This window comes from Macrotis lagotis, chromosome X (assembly GCF_037893015.1).
Source record: "Macrotis lagotis isolate mMagLag1 chromosome X, bilby.v1.9.chrom.fasta, whole genome shotgun sequence".
NCBI classification, from domain to species: Eukaryota; Metazoa; Chordata; class Mammalia; order Peramelemorphia; family Peramelidae; genus Macrotis; species Macrotis lagotis.
The window spans coordinates 236,392,282-236,405,909 of record NC_133666.1 but is presented as its reverse complement, the minus strand read 5'-3'; the positions used below and the strand labels follow the sequence as shown (position 1 = coordinate 236,405,909).

The window sequence follows — 13,628 nt, the reverse complement described above, 5'->3', positions numbered from 1 at the left end:
AACTAATAAGTGTTGTTTCACTTATATTCATAAATGCCATCTTCACTCTATAGTAAGCCCTCTTCTTACTAGAACACTTTCAACCTCTACATGTATTACAGTAAAATTCTAGAATTCGCAATAGTCATATTCCAAAATCCCTAGACATCTCCCTCAATTTGAGACATAAGAAAACAAAACAATTTAGTTCACAATTAAATGTGACTAGGGGAATGTTGCGGTTATGCCAGTAGCTCTGAGATGGGAAAAAAGCAAGTCTACATTCTTGAAGATCTCATGAATCACTTTAATAAGTCTAGATTCAGCATTTTTAAGTTCAAGACAGTCTAGCTTTCCTACTCTTAGTTTTCTTTTTTTCTTTCTGCTGTTTTTCTTCCTTTATTGAGGAAATGCATTCAAGCACTATTTATTAAATATCTATATACTGCAAGATACCACAGAGGATAAAAGAATAAATAAGACAGATCCTCAGTGGGGTTTATAACTTATCAAGGGAGGTAAAACATGAATACAATAGCTATAATAGAATGTATAGTGTGATAAAGAGAGGTACAAAAAACATGCTCAGGTAGTTCAGGAAAGATTACTTTAGGCTGTGAGGAGTAGGGAAGGCCTTTCAGGCAGAAGGAACAGCATGAGCAAAGGCACTAAGGCAGGAAAAGATGAGGTTTCTTTGGGGAGTGGTAAATAGTTGGCTAAAGTTACTAAAGAAACATTGTAAAATAAGACTGCAAAATGAACTTGGGACCAGATTAATAGAAAGTATTGAAAGTTTAGGTGAACGAGAAGTTTGGATTTTATTCAACAGGTAAAGTGGAACTATTGTAAAGATTTTTGAACAGTACATGAGCAGAATTGTAAATTCAGAAGTGGAACAGCTTGGAGGTGGGAGATTGGAGAGAAGATGCTGGTTAAAGGTAATTTTGCTTGTGAAATAATGAATGGCAGGGGAAAGGAGCTTTATAAACTGATTTGAATTGGTTGCTGATCAATGGGATAAAGATAAAGGAAGCATCAGAGGTGACTGGAGATTGGTGATTTAGTAACTTGGTGTTATTTTACAGAAAGGAAGATCAAGTTTGGGAAGCAGAATGATGTGTTTGATTTGGACAGCTCTAGTTTTCTGGACATCCAGGGAGCAGTGCTAATTAGGAATTTTAGTGAGGATTTTGAAAAGAGGGGGGGTCATTTTCAGAGTCTCAGGGTAGTTAGGGATTGGGTGGGTCGATTTTGTCTTATATAGAGAAAGATACTTGGAAATAGGCTAGATTAAAAATGAAGCAAATTGAATAGCTCTAAATAGACGGCTAGAAGGGTAAACATCTGTTTTGTACAACAGCCAGTTTTTATATTACATAGACTATAATTTATATAGAGGATATATAATACACTTTCATTGTTTTAAACTGAAATCAGATTTCCTTGCACCCTAATCCTTTATCAGGTACTTCCTCACTCACCATTGGAAAATAGGGAGACAGTGGAATACAGTAGTAATTAAAGTGAGGTGATAAGAGGGTGGATTCATTATGCACAAATTGCTTTTTTCTTCCTATACAAGCCATATTAGTAGCATTTCATTTGTTTACAACACAGTTTTTCAGCTCAGAAAGACAGCAGACTAACTTGTCTGAGAACCCATGTACTTAAGTCACAGTGATATTTTCAGTATTTAGAATTTAAAACAGAAGAACAAAGGATCACACAATTTAGGAAATTGGGATTACCCCAGCTCTTAGTGAGAAAGGACTGTTTAGCTGACACACAATTCAGGTATTATCTTATCTCCTTTGTTTTCCTTTGGTTCTGAAAAGTGTCATTCTCACTTGAAACTCTGTAATTAGAATTGAAGTATTCTTTTTAAAAGCTTGGTAAAATGTTCCAAGACATTAAGGATACTCATTCAACCTTATGGCCAGGGTTGGCAGATACAGAGGGACTATTTATTTCACATGAGGGAGACTATGTTACCAAGGTTTGTGAGTTCATCTTTTATTTTTTTTAAAACATTACTTCATTTTTTTTCTAGGAATTTCATTTGCCTTGAAGGTTAATCAGTGATGATGATCATTTGGTAGTTATTTAATCTACATTTCCTGTGGTAAGAAAACAAAGTAGAGTGGAAGTGAAATTCAAAGAGTCTCTTTAACATACCTCCTTTAAGTTCCAGAGAAGAAATTACTGGAAATAAAAGGTTTGGAATAAAAATATCTGTTTGGTTCTTATTGAATACTCCATTAATAAAGGTAATTAATTTCATTTATAGTATTCCTTTTTCTTATATCTTATTCTATAGTCTTCTTTGGTGACCCTTGAACCTTAAGACTTAGCTTATGTGGATGACTGTATGAGAGAAACACCCTTATTAACTGTATCTTCGTATTTCAGGAAAACTAGTATCAATAAGTAGCTTCAGTCAAATTTTAAAATGAATTTCAAAATTAATAGAAATGATTATTTTCACAGGATGACAGAAACATTCTGTAATCTGGGTCATTCCTTTCCCTTTAGCTTTGGAAAATTCCAATTTATAAAAAAAAATTTTTGTATACTTAAGAGTTTTCCCTGGCTTTAGATTAGCTCACTCTACTAATAATATTTGCAAATGAATAATTTTTCTAGACAGAGTTTACTTATGCTCTAACTGGTTTCATTGGTCTGTTACAGAAGAGCAGATCTAGTAAGTAAAAATACTTTTACATAATGAAATTGATAGGAATGATTACATTAAAATTATGTTTTTAATGTGGAAATAGTGATTTAAGAAAGATGAAGGTAAGCTATGCCTCTTGTTTTTGTTGTTGTTAGCTTGAATAAATACTGAGCAGGTCAGAAGGACTCTTATTTTTAATTATAGCCTTATTTCCCGAATTGTTGGATAATGATTATTACTGTAGGTTGAATGGTTTGGGCTTATGTCTATATATTTCCCTTTCAATTGGATCTTTTCCTATTTTGATTTTTTTTAAAAAATAGAATGAGGCATATTTAAGATATTCATGATCAGCCAGCCTACATTCACCCCTCTTCTGTTTTGTGCTTTTTATTTTCTTTTTCTTCCTTTTTTTCACCCTTTTATTTTAAACTCAGGTCAAACCAGACAGTGACACCAGGAATCTAATTACAGCCTATTAACAGCATGTGCTCTGGGCTAATCTTTTATTCTGAAATCACTTTAGGTATCAGCCTCCTTTTTTTCGACAAGGGAGCACTTAAGTTAATTGCTCCATTAGAAACTCGTAGTTAGCCCTTTCTGATCTCTAAGTCTGGCTCCCTCACTGAGCTACAGAAGTTTGAACACCTGCAGCAGAAGCAGTCTGAAAAGGAGCCATAACTAACCCCTTCTTCCCCCACCATCCTTCAACCCCCAAATAAAAGCAAAAGTTCAAAACGGTGTTATCAATGATACTGTGTTGTAACTAACTTTATGTGACCTAAGTAAGTTGGCTCCTGCTTTATCTTTATCACAGGCCAAAAGAGCATACACAATTCTTTGTAAAGTTATTTAAAAAGTGTCTTGTTTATTCGGAAGCAACTGTGAATGGTATTTGTTCAGTGTAGATGGAATCAATTGCATATTAGCCAACAGCTGATTTCTCTTCTGAGTGAGAAGCCAAGAACCAAAGGGACAAAGTGCTAAAGATCAGCTACTCAATTCTCAACTGTTCTGAGCTCTCAATAAAGCTACTGATGTACCAATTTGGGGTGGGACTCGACTTTTTCCACCTGCAGGCTGGTCTCGGATCCCTGGCTCAGAGAGGGTGAGGTGCACATAGAAGTGTGACCTTTATTGCTCTTAGAAACAAAACACTGGTTTTCTTATGACCCTAATCAATCAGTTCTTCAGAAGAGCTAGACTTCAAGTAGTCTAGGGACAAAAAAAAAGTCTAAGACTGACTGCTCTTATTTACAGAGATAGTGAAAGCAAAGAGACCATTGACTCATTCTTACTGAATTTTACAAGACATTCTAAGATATTCCTCCTTCTTAGCTGTAGTGGACTCATAGATGCTTTGTATTTTATATTTAATAAGAGACTGACTTCAGTAAGTGGAAGAATGAGGTATTTTCAAGTCTTCTTTCAATATTATGTTTTCACAAATTAACTTGTGAGAGCCCCAGTTGATATTCAGAAAACATGAGAGGATACTGAGGTTTACAATACTTATATGATGCTGGAGCATCACATGTATTTCGCTGCTAAGTGCTTAAAAAGCAACTTGACCACTGAATCCTGCTTTGCCAAGTCTACCTCTCAAAATATTGTTTTTGAAGGGCAGACAGTCCAAATACAAGCAGAGTCTTAAATAAAATTATTAATTCTGAGAATGATATAAGAAAGTAAAGTCTAAAATAACCATTATTTTTTCAAAATTTTAAGAAAATATATCCTTTTGTGATTATAGCAGTATTATTTAAGTTTTGGGAATCTCAAATAGTAAATGTAATTTACAAGTACAAAATAAAATGTAATTGGGAATTCAATCTGGCTTGCTACTGATCTTATTTGTTTGGTTTTTTTTTTTTTTAGGTTTTTCAAGGCAAATGGGGTTAAGTGGCTTGCCCAAGGTCACACAGCTAGGGAATTATTGTCTGAGATGGAATTTGAACCCAGGTACTCCTGACTCCAAGGCCAGTGCTTTTATCCACTACGCCACCTAGCTGCCCCTTGCTACCGATCTTATAACATGAGATTAAATAGATAGAAGAGGACAATAGTTTTGAATTAGGCAAGCAATTCAAACAAATCTATTACTGTTAATTTTTTTTTGTAGTCTCATTGCAAATTTTTACAACCTCTCATATTCCCAAAGATAGCTATGGTTTTGTTGTTGTTCAGTTAGAGCTGTCTCTTTGTGACTCCATTTGGAATTTAGCAAAGATAATGAAGTGGTTTGTCATTTTCTTCCCTAGCTTATTTTACATATGAGGAATTGAGGTAAACAGGGTTAAGTTACTTGCCTAGGATCACACAGCTACTAAGTGTCTGAAACCAATTTGAAGTTGGAAGGTAAGTTTTTCTAACTCTAGGCCTAGCACTCTATCCACTGTATCACCTAGATGCATAAAAGTGCAGCCATCTGGCTTGCTTTAAATGCCACATTAGTTATCTGTTGACTATAGCACACAATATTTTATCTGAAATGTATTAAAGGATGTGCAAATATTCTTACTTATATTGTTTTATGCTTCTCTCATGTTTATAAGATTTCTCTCATGTTGTTGTTCAGTTGTGTCTGACTTTTCATGACCCATTTAGGATTTTCTTGGCAGAGATACTTAGCCATTTCCTCCTCCAGCTCATTTTACATGAGGCAAAAAATCGAGACAAATGGGGTAAAATAAATTGCCCAGGATCACATAGAGTCCAAATTTGAACTTACAAAGATGAGTCTTCTTTCCTTCAGGCTTGGTACTCTATCCACTGCACCTCCTAGCTGCTTCTCTCATGCATTCATCCTGTTATATTTTGTATTCTAATTATTGTGTGTGGTGTCTTACTACCAGATTGTAACTATTAAGATAGAACATAAATTGTTTAATCTCTGTACCTTAACCACTGGCATAATACTGTATTCTGCACACAACTAAATGGTTATTAAATTGAATTGAACCACATTTCTTTGGACTTATTTAAAGAGAGAAACACCTTTAAAAGCAAGTATCTAGAAAAGAAATAGTCAGTTTGGCTTTATCAAGAAAAGGTCATATCAAGCTAACTTCATTTCCTTTATTTGTCAGGGTTACTAGTCATCTTTTGTGTAGTTCTCATGGAAAGATTGATGTGTGCTAGGATGATTCTAAAGTTAGGTGGATTTAGCACCTTGAATTATGGGATACAGAGTACTAGATAGAAGTTAATTTAGAAGGATAAAGCCTATGGAGTGACCTAGGGATTTGTTCTTGGATCTGTGTTTAATATTTTATTATACAGTTTTTAGATGATACAAGGTTCAGAAAGAAATAATATGCTGGATAATAAAGTCAGATTTTGTCAGGCTAGAATATTGGGTTGATCTGATGAATGCAGTGAAATCTAATAGGGATAATTAAAATCTCATTCCTTGGTAAAAAGAAAACAGTTTTATACAGTGAGGGAAGCATGATCAGTCAGCATTTTGGGCTACAAGCTCAAAATGAGTCTGCAGGATTAGTAAAACTGTTAAGAAAACTAAGACGAAAGACTACATTAAGAGAGACATAATGTCTATGGTCCCTTAGCCCCTTGTCTGTCTTGCCAAATTCCAATCATGGATAATTCTTACCACTTGAGCTCGGTTTTTTCAGACCTGCCTTTTCCTATAATTTGCACCTTTGAAGCTGACTTAAAAGACAGTTTATTCTTTGGTCAACTATTACTTGGAACATAACACATTTCAGTTTATACATTCTATGTTTCATCATCTTGGCATCCAGATGAATTTGTGTTCTCCATGTTTAAATGTCAGTTGTTAATTATTCCGTATAATATTACATAGTATGCTTAGGCTTTTGGGGAAGTAGAGACATATTTGTCTACATATTAGAGATACTGATCTTTCTTTAACAATATTCTCCTTTTCCTAATCCTCTTTCTCATATACTTTTTATCCCTTTTTTGGGCTGCCTGGAAACCGTGTTTTCAGTTTTGAAGACCCTGAATTCCTAGCCATGTTCCTCTCTAGGAGAAGGTACTTCTCTCATCTCTGACCCACATAAATGAGACCAGGAGGAAGAATAGGTAGAATTTATGCTTTATTACTATTCTCTTTCAGGTACCTTATACTCCAGTGAAATTGATTACTTCTTAAACATATCCCATGCTTTCCCCCCACGCATTTGATATTTTTCCTCTTCCTGAAATGTATTCTTTGATGATCTCTATCTATTGAAATCTTAATCCTTCCTTCATAGCTTAGCTCGAATAAACTTGTTTCCACATTGTTTAAAAAGAATGTAGCCATACTTCATGAAGTAACTGTGATAGATATTTTAAAAAGCAAAATGAAGTAATGAATAGAATGCTGGACCGCAAGTCAAAAAGAGCTTGATTTGTAATCTCACTCTGACCATTTATTTGACAATGGAGAAATCAACCAGCCTCTCTCTGAGTTTGTTTACTTTTCCATAAAATGGGTTTATAAAAATACTCATTGTATGTAACATATAGAGTGGTTCCAAGTAATTACAATATGTATGTAAAATGTTTTTGTAATCCTTCAATTTCTTTGTAAATATCAAATCTTGTTATTATTGAAGGTGAGCTCTAGAATATTTTTTCTTTCTCTGACTACCTTTGGAAATCTATTTGGATATTTCTTTTGGCCCCCTACACATTCCTTTTTTAAAAAAAATAATTATTTAAGGTTATGGGATTAAGTGACTTGCCCAAGGTCACACAGTGAGGCAATTGTTAGATGTCTGAGACTGGATTTGAACTCAGGTCCTCCTGACTCCAGGGCCAGTGCTCTATGCACTGCACTACCTAGCTGCCCTGGCCCCTTACACATTCTGACTGTATTGTGCTTATTTCTGTATTCCTCTCTCCTCTCCCTATAACTGCTCAGGAACCATGTTTTACTCATCTTTGTTTCCCCTTGAAGCAGTAAACCTTGTGCATGGTAGCCACATAAATATTGTTAGACTGAATTAATTCAGAAATTAATTCAAAAGTTCAGCTGGTGTTTTATAACAGTCTATTTTTAGGTGGGCTTTTGACTGTTTTTGAGTCTGTGGAATAGTTTTTTTTTAAGTGATTAGTTCACACTTGTTAACACAATTATGATAACTATAGGCTTTGGTGACATTGCATGTTTCTTTAAAGACCAGCTAATAAAAGAGTGGAGAATGAAATTTCAGGTTTTCTGACCCAAAGGCCAACCTCAGGGGCAAAAGTTAATTGTTTTAATATTATCTTTGCTCTGAATCTCTATTGAACACTGTTAACTTCTTTAAGATGCTTTCTATTTTATGCTCCCAGAATATAAAATGCTAAGAATATTTTTTCAATACAGGAATTAGTGATTGGGTTAAAGATCACATCTGACCAAAAAGAATTGTCTAGCAGGATGGATTTTGAGATAGAAGACAAAATGTTGCCTCAGACACTTAAAAGCTGTGTGACCCTGAGCATGTCATTTAATGTTTCTTAGCTTTAGTTTCATTACCTGTAAAGGGGGAATGATAAAAGTACTTTTCATGTGGTTGTTTTGATGCACAAAATGCCAATTATTTTAAAAGTGTTTGCAACCTTAAAGCACTTAAAAAATCAATGATTATTTTTATCATTATTATTAATATAAATGCCCTATCTATGAAATCTATTTGAAAGGATAAAAAACTACATAGCTATATCAAGCTTCTTAGTTACAAAATTTTACATTGTTACAGTCCTAGATTTTCAAATAGACCGATTTTGGGGAAAATTACAGCCCAAATCCTGATACAATGGCAAATTGTCTATCAAAATTCATGACATATGATTGAAAATAGTCCTACCAAGCTGCCACATGCATGATTTTTGTTGGGGGAAAGAAAGGAAATAAGCATTTTATGGTATTACTACATGCTAGGCACTGTGCTAAATATTTTTTTTTAAAACAAAAATAATCCTATTCAATTCTCACAACAGCCCTGAGAGGTAGGTATTATCATTATCCTCATTATATCTTGCCCAAGGTCACACAACTTGTATGTGACTGAGGCTAAATTAGAAGACATGTCATCCTCCCTCACTATTCTCTCCATAGTGCCACCAGCTGTCCATGGTTTTATGTCTTGTACTTAGAGAATATACACACTGGGCATGCAACATAACATGTTTTATAGTAAGTATCCTGTAAAACTATAAAAGAATTACAGAGTATAATTGAATTTTGAGAGCAGCAGAAATAAGCAGGGGGTAATTGAGCTAGTTTTTTGCAGGCATGCTCTCACTATAATTTGCACCTTTGAAGCTGACTTAAAAGACAATACTTTCCTTGGCCAAACATTACTTGAAACATACGAAATTTTAGATTGCACATTCTATATTTCATTATCTTGGGAACCAGATGAATTGTGTTGTCTACTCTAGGAAATACATGTTTTATATGTCAGGTTATTGTTGATTATTGAATATGATATCATACACTAAAATTTGGGTATTTGGGGAAGTAGATATATATTTTGTAAGAGAAATGTATTTATCATTTTATTATATATATATATATATATATATATATATACACATATATGTATGTGTATTTTAAAAATAAATACACATTGCAAAAAAAAAGCAGGTAGACCAATCCAAATGAAATGATTAGCTGTATCTAAAGATAACTTTACTAATATTTCCAATAGTCACATTTGTGGTATACTAGTTTTCCTTTCAAACTTGTATCCATTCTTCAAATGTGGGACAGAAGAGTTTGAGAAGGAAGGATTGTCTGAGAAAGGTAGCATTGAACATTAAGAATAGCATTTATAAAATCTTTTAAGTTTTGCAAAGCACTTTGACTATGTTGTTTTACTTGATTCTTATAATCCAATGAAGTTCTTGCTATTATTATCCTTATTTTATAATTGGGGAAAGTGAGGCCCAGACAAAGAAATTATTTGCTCAGGATCACATAGGTAATAGGGTTTTAAGTCAGGATTCCCATTCAGATCTTCCTGACTCTAAATCCAGCTCAATTTACTGAGTCACCTAAGAGAGTTTCAGTGAATGGACTAGTCATGTGTCATTTAGTAACATATTTTCTTCCTTATATTTAGGTAGCTAGATTGAATATAGATTCAGGAGAAAGGGGAAATGTTCAGGTGCCACTCTGCATTACCTCAATGCTGAAGATGCTAATTTTCATGCTGCAGTTAATTCAATTCTCCTTAGGCCTGATTGTCAATTTATAAAATGAGGAGGATGGAATAAATGATCTCATGTTTTTCACACAACAATAAATACTCTACACTGTTCTTGTTCTTTCCTCTCTTTTCCTCCATGTCCTCCCTACTCCTTTCACTCTCTTCTCCCCTCCCTATTTTGCCCAGGCTTGAACTTTAACAGTTATGTTTGGGTATAGGCTGACCCTGGGGAGGTTTTGACCTGCTTGTTTTTTTACTGAGACTATTTCCCCTTTTCCTTAGCAAGTGGGTAGCTTGTTTGTGTGTGTGTGTGGAACTCATTTGGGTTTACCATATTGATGGTAGTCAATATAGACACCTGGTTGCAACTCAGAACTCTCATTTGCTGGTTCACAGGTATATGTCACTTGTCCCTTTGCAGCTTTAAAATTTGAGTAATTTATAATGTTTAAAGAAAACTGGGATTTCTGAGGCCTTTGAGTGAGGCTTTTACCTACTATAAACTTCTGTTTTGAAAACTTATTTTTCAGGAATCCTGTTTATTCAACTAATCATTATAGAGAAGATAATTAAGGAAGAATTGAAATATTCTCATTTTATTGTTAAAATAAAATATATTAGTAAACTGTTGATATGTTTGTATAAACAAATCATTGGATTTAGATATTACATGGAAAAGGAGACTGATATTGGAGTAATGCATTATTTAAAACAACTCATATTTCCAAGCTTACAGATACTCTTTGCTTTTTAATTAAAACATTGGGTAATCCAAACTCAGTTAATTAAAACTTTATTTCCCCCCAGTCTCTTATGTTTTGAGTTAATGAGGTTTAAATACACTTGTGCTTGCTTAAACATGACTTGTTATAGAGTGGAATTCCCTGTAAAGGCAGATCTGTCTTGGATCTTGTCAAGGATGTTTATTATTAGAAGTACTAAATGGACCTCATTATAACACTGTTACCTCTAAAACGAGCTCATGTGACATAGAAAGAAGATCATAGCAGAGCTTCTCTGGTAACTTTATGTAAATTGGTTTCCCACTGCTTTCCTTTTTTTCATGTTACTAGAATTTTTTAGTGTATGATTTTTTTTTACACTATATACAAGTATATACCTTGTATGCAGGTATGGGCACAAGGTGGACAGCGCTGGAATGAAATGGGCAAGATTAGAAGATTGCATTTTTATGTAGTAACAATATTGAAAACCAACATATAGATCTTAAAGGTCTTAGAAGTTTTAAAAATCACCTTCCAGGCAATGTCAAATAATTAGTGCTCTAAACTCCATAGGTTTAGAATCTGAATTTATCTGTTTGCCCATATTTAGTCAGGTTCTGTAGAACTCCCAAATTTGTAAACTTGAAAGCAAATTTGTTAATTGGCAGCAACAGTAAAAATAGCATTTATAAAATCTTTTAAGTTTTGCAAAGCCCTTTGACTATATTGTCTTACTTAGTTTTTACAAGAATCCAGTGAGGTTCTTGCTATTATTATACTCATTTTATAATCGAGGAAACTGAGACTGAGAAAATAAAAATTATTTGCTCAGGCTCACATAACTAATAAGGCAGGATTCCCGTTCAGATCTTCCTGACTAAATCCAGCTCAATATGCTGAGTCACCTAAAGCTGATGAGTTGCATGAATGGGCTATAGTCAAGTGTCATTTAGTAACATATTTTCTTCCTGATATTTAGTAAGTAACTAAATAAGGTTGAATATAGAATTAGAACAAAGAGAAGATATTCAGGTGCCATTCTTCTTTACCTCAAGGAAATTCCTGTTGAACCACTTGCTTATCTTGTCTCTAATGCATATTAACTCTTTGACCATGGTCAAATCATTCAACTTTTTTGCATCTCTTCATGTGTAAAGTGAACTTTTGCCTTATCTTATCTGGAACCAGCCACTTCTTGGACATCTCAGCATGCTTCTTCTGCTTTGGCCATAGTTTCCACCTCTTGAACTTCTAGGGCCCAAGTCATAGTCTTGAACCCTGGGGCTAGACTCTAAAAGGAGAGCTCCAATTTATCTTGTTTGGAACTGGCATCTACACTACTTTCTAACTTCTTCCACATCATTTTGTCTCTATTCTTGGCCATCATCCTTTCTTGAACTTTTCTTTGAGCTTGTGCCATTTGCTTTTAGGATAGTCCATTTTAATATGTCCAAAACTAAATTAATTAGTTTGCCCTTCAAATTCTCTACTCTTTCAAACTTGACAGTTTCTATCAAAAGCAATATACCATCCTTCTGGTATCCTAGGTTCATAACTTCAGTATTAACCCACAATTCCTCTTTTTCAGTAGCATTCTAATTTTTCTCCTTCCCTATAGTCTTCTCTTGCTCTAGTGATTTTTTAATTGCCAAATGTAATGACCATTTCTTAATCTTGATTCATCTTGATTTCTTTGTAGCACTTCTCACTACTGAGCTATTCTCTTCTCTTTGGGGTTTTTGTGACAGATTCTTCACAATCTTGTCCTTTTCTATTATTTCAGTTTTTTCACACTTTACTCATTTCCAGACTGGAATAATACTGGTTCAGTGACTAATTGACCTGAATACTCCTCTCATACTTCATTCTTTGATATATCATCTCTCTTCTCTGTTTCTTTGTAGTGGTTGTTCTCTGTGCTTGAAATGCTTGCCCTTTTTAACCTCTTCCTCATACTTCCCTGGTCTTTTTCTCCATAACACCTTAAAGCCTACCTTCTGCAGGAGTCTGCATAGTTACCTTATAGATATCCCCTTTTACATTGTAGTTATATTGAATTTATATAAGTTTCCTGAGGGAAAAGACTTTTTATATTTTTATCTTTTCTTTATCCCTGGTGCATATAGTAAGCAACAAATAAATACTTGTTAATTATGAATTATTATTACCATCATACTTTTGTCATCTGATTAGAGTATCCCTTCTCTGTAACACTGAAAAATTCTTATTCCAACTTTTTTATCTTTATAGAGGGATGTTCCTCCATTTTAGCATAATTTCATAAAATTTCTAATTTTTTTATTTTATTGAATTGACTACCTTTTCATTGCATTGGTAGTTATTACTCAGGAAAAGTTTCTCATAATCCTGACCATGATTTATGGAGTCTAGAAATGCTATCTAAATTGAATCTCTTGCTCTCTCTTTTTGTTTTTGTGTTTTTGTTTTTGCAAGGCAATGGGGTTATGTGACTTGCCCAATAGTTAGGTAATTATTAAGTGTCTGAGGACAAATTTGAACCCAGGTCCTCCTCACTTCAGGGCCGGTGCTTTAGTGTCTTTTCATCTTTACTCTTACTTTGATCATGTTTTGAATAAGATGATTCTCAAATATAATTTTATTCTTAGGCCAAAGACTTTTATTCATCTTTTATTAGAGGAATTTATAAAAATTAGTTGTGGTTTGATATTTATAAAATGAATACAAATATTTAACATCTGTGATATATATACATCACATACTATATATATATTTATTTTATATATATGTAAATCACACACATATATATATATATTTATATATATAGTACATGTACAAACACACACTAAGTGTATTAGCAACAAATAAAGAAAATGCTCAGTGAGTTATAGGGAAAAATAGCCAGTAAAAGCAAAATAGTTGTAATACTCTACATAGCCTTTTCAGGCCTTGACAAATCTAACATCAAAAGCCAAGAATGAAGTTAAGAAACTGAATAGAATTTTAGAAAAGTTAGATACACTGTGTTTCTGTCAGTTATTCAATGAGATACACAGGAACGAACATATTTCTCATTACTGTATGGCTCATTTCCAAAAA

General features: G+C 33.7%; 1 protein-coding gene across 8 annotated transcripts in view; it reads left to right on the top strand.

Annotated features, from left to right (window-relative positions):
- Positions 1–13,628, top strand: part of XRCC4 (X-ray repair cross complementing 4) — a 393,136-nt gene that overhangs the window by 19,878 nt on the left and 359,630 nt on the right. For 2 of the 8 annotated variants that reach the window (XM_074207871.1, XM_074207872.1), the window contains exons 2-3: positions 2,030–2,101; positions 4,532–4,615. The exons of 3 other annotated variants lie outside the window; for them this stretch is intronic. The gene's annotated coding sequence lies outside the window, so the exon portion shown is untranslated. 3 more of the 8 variants (XM_074207870.1, XM_074207874.1, XM_074207873.1) reach the window with 3 other exon arrangements.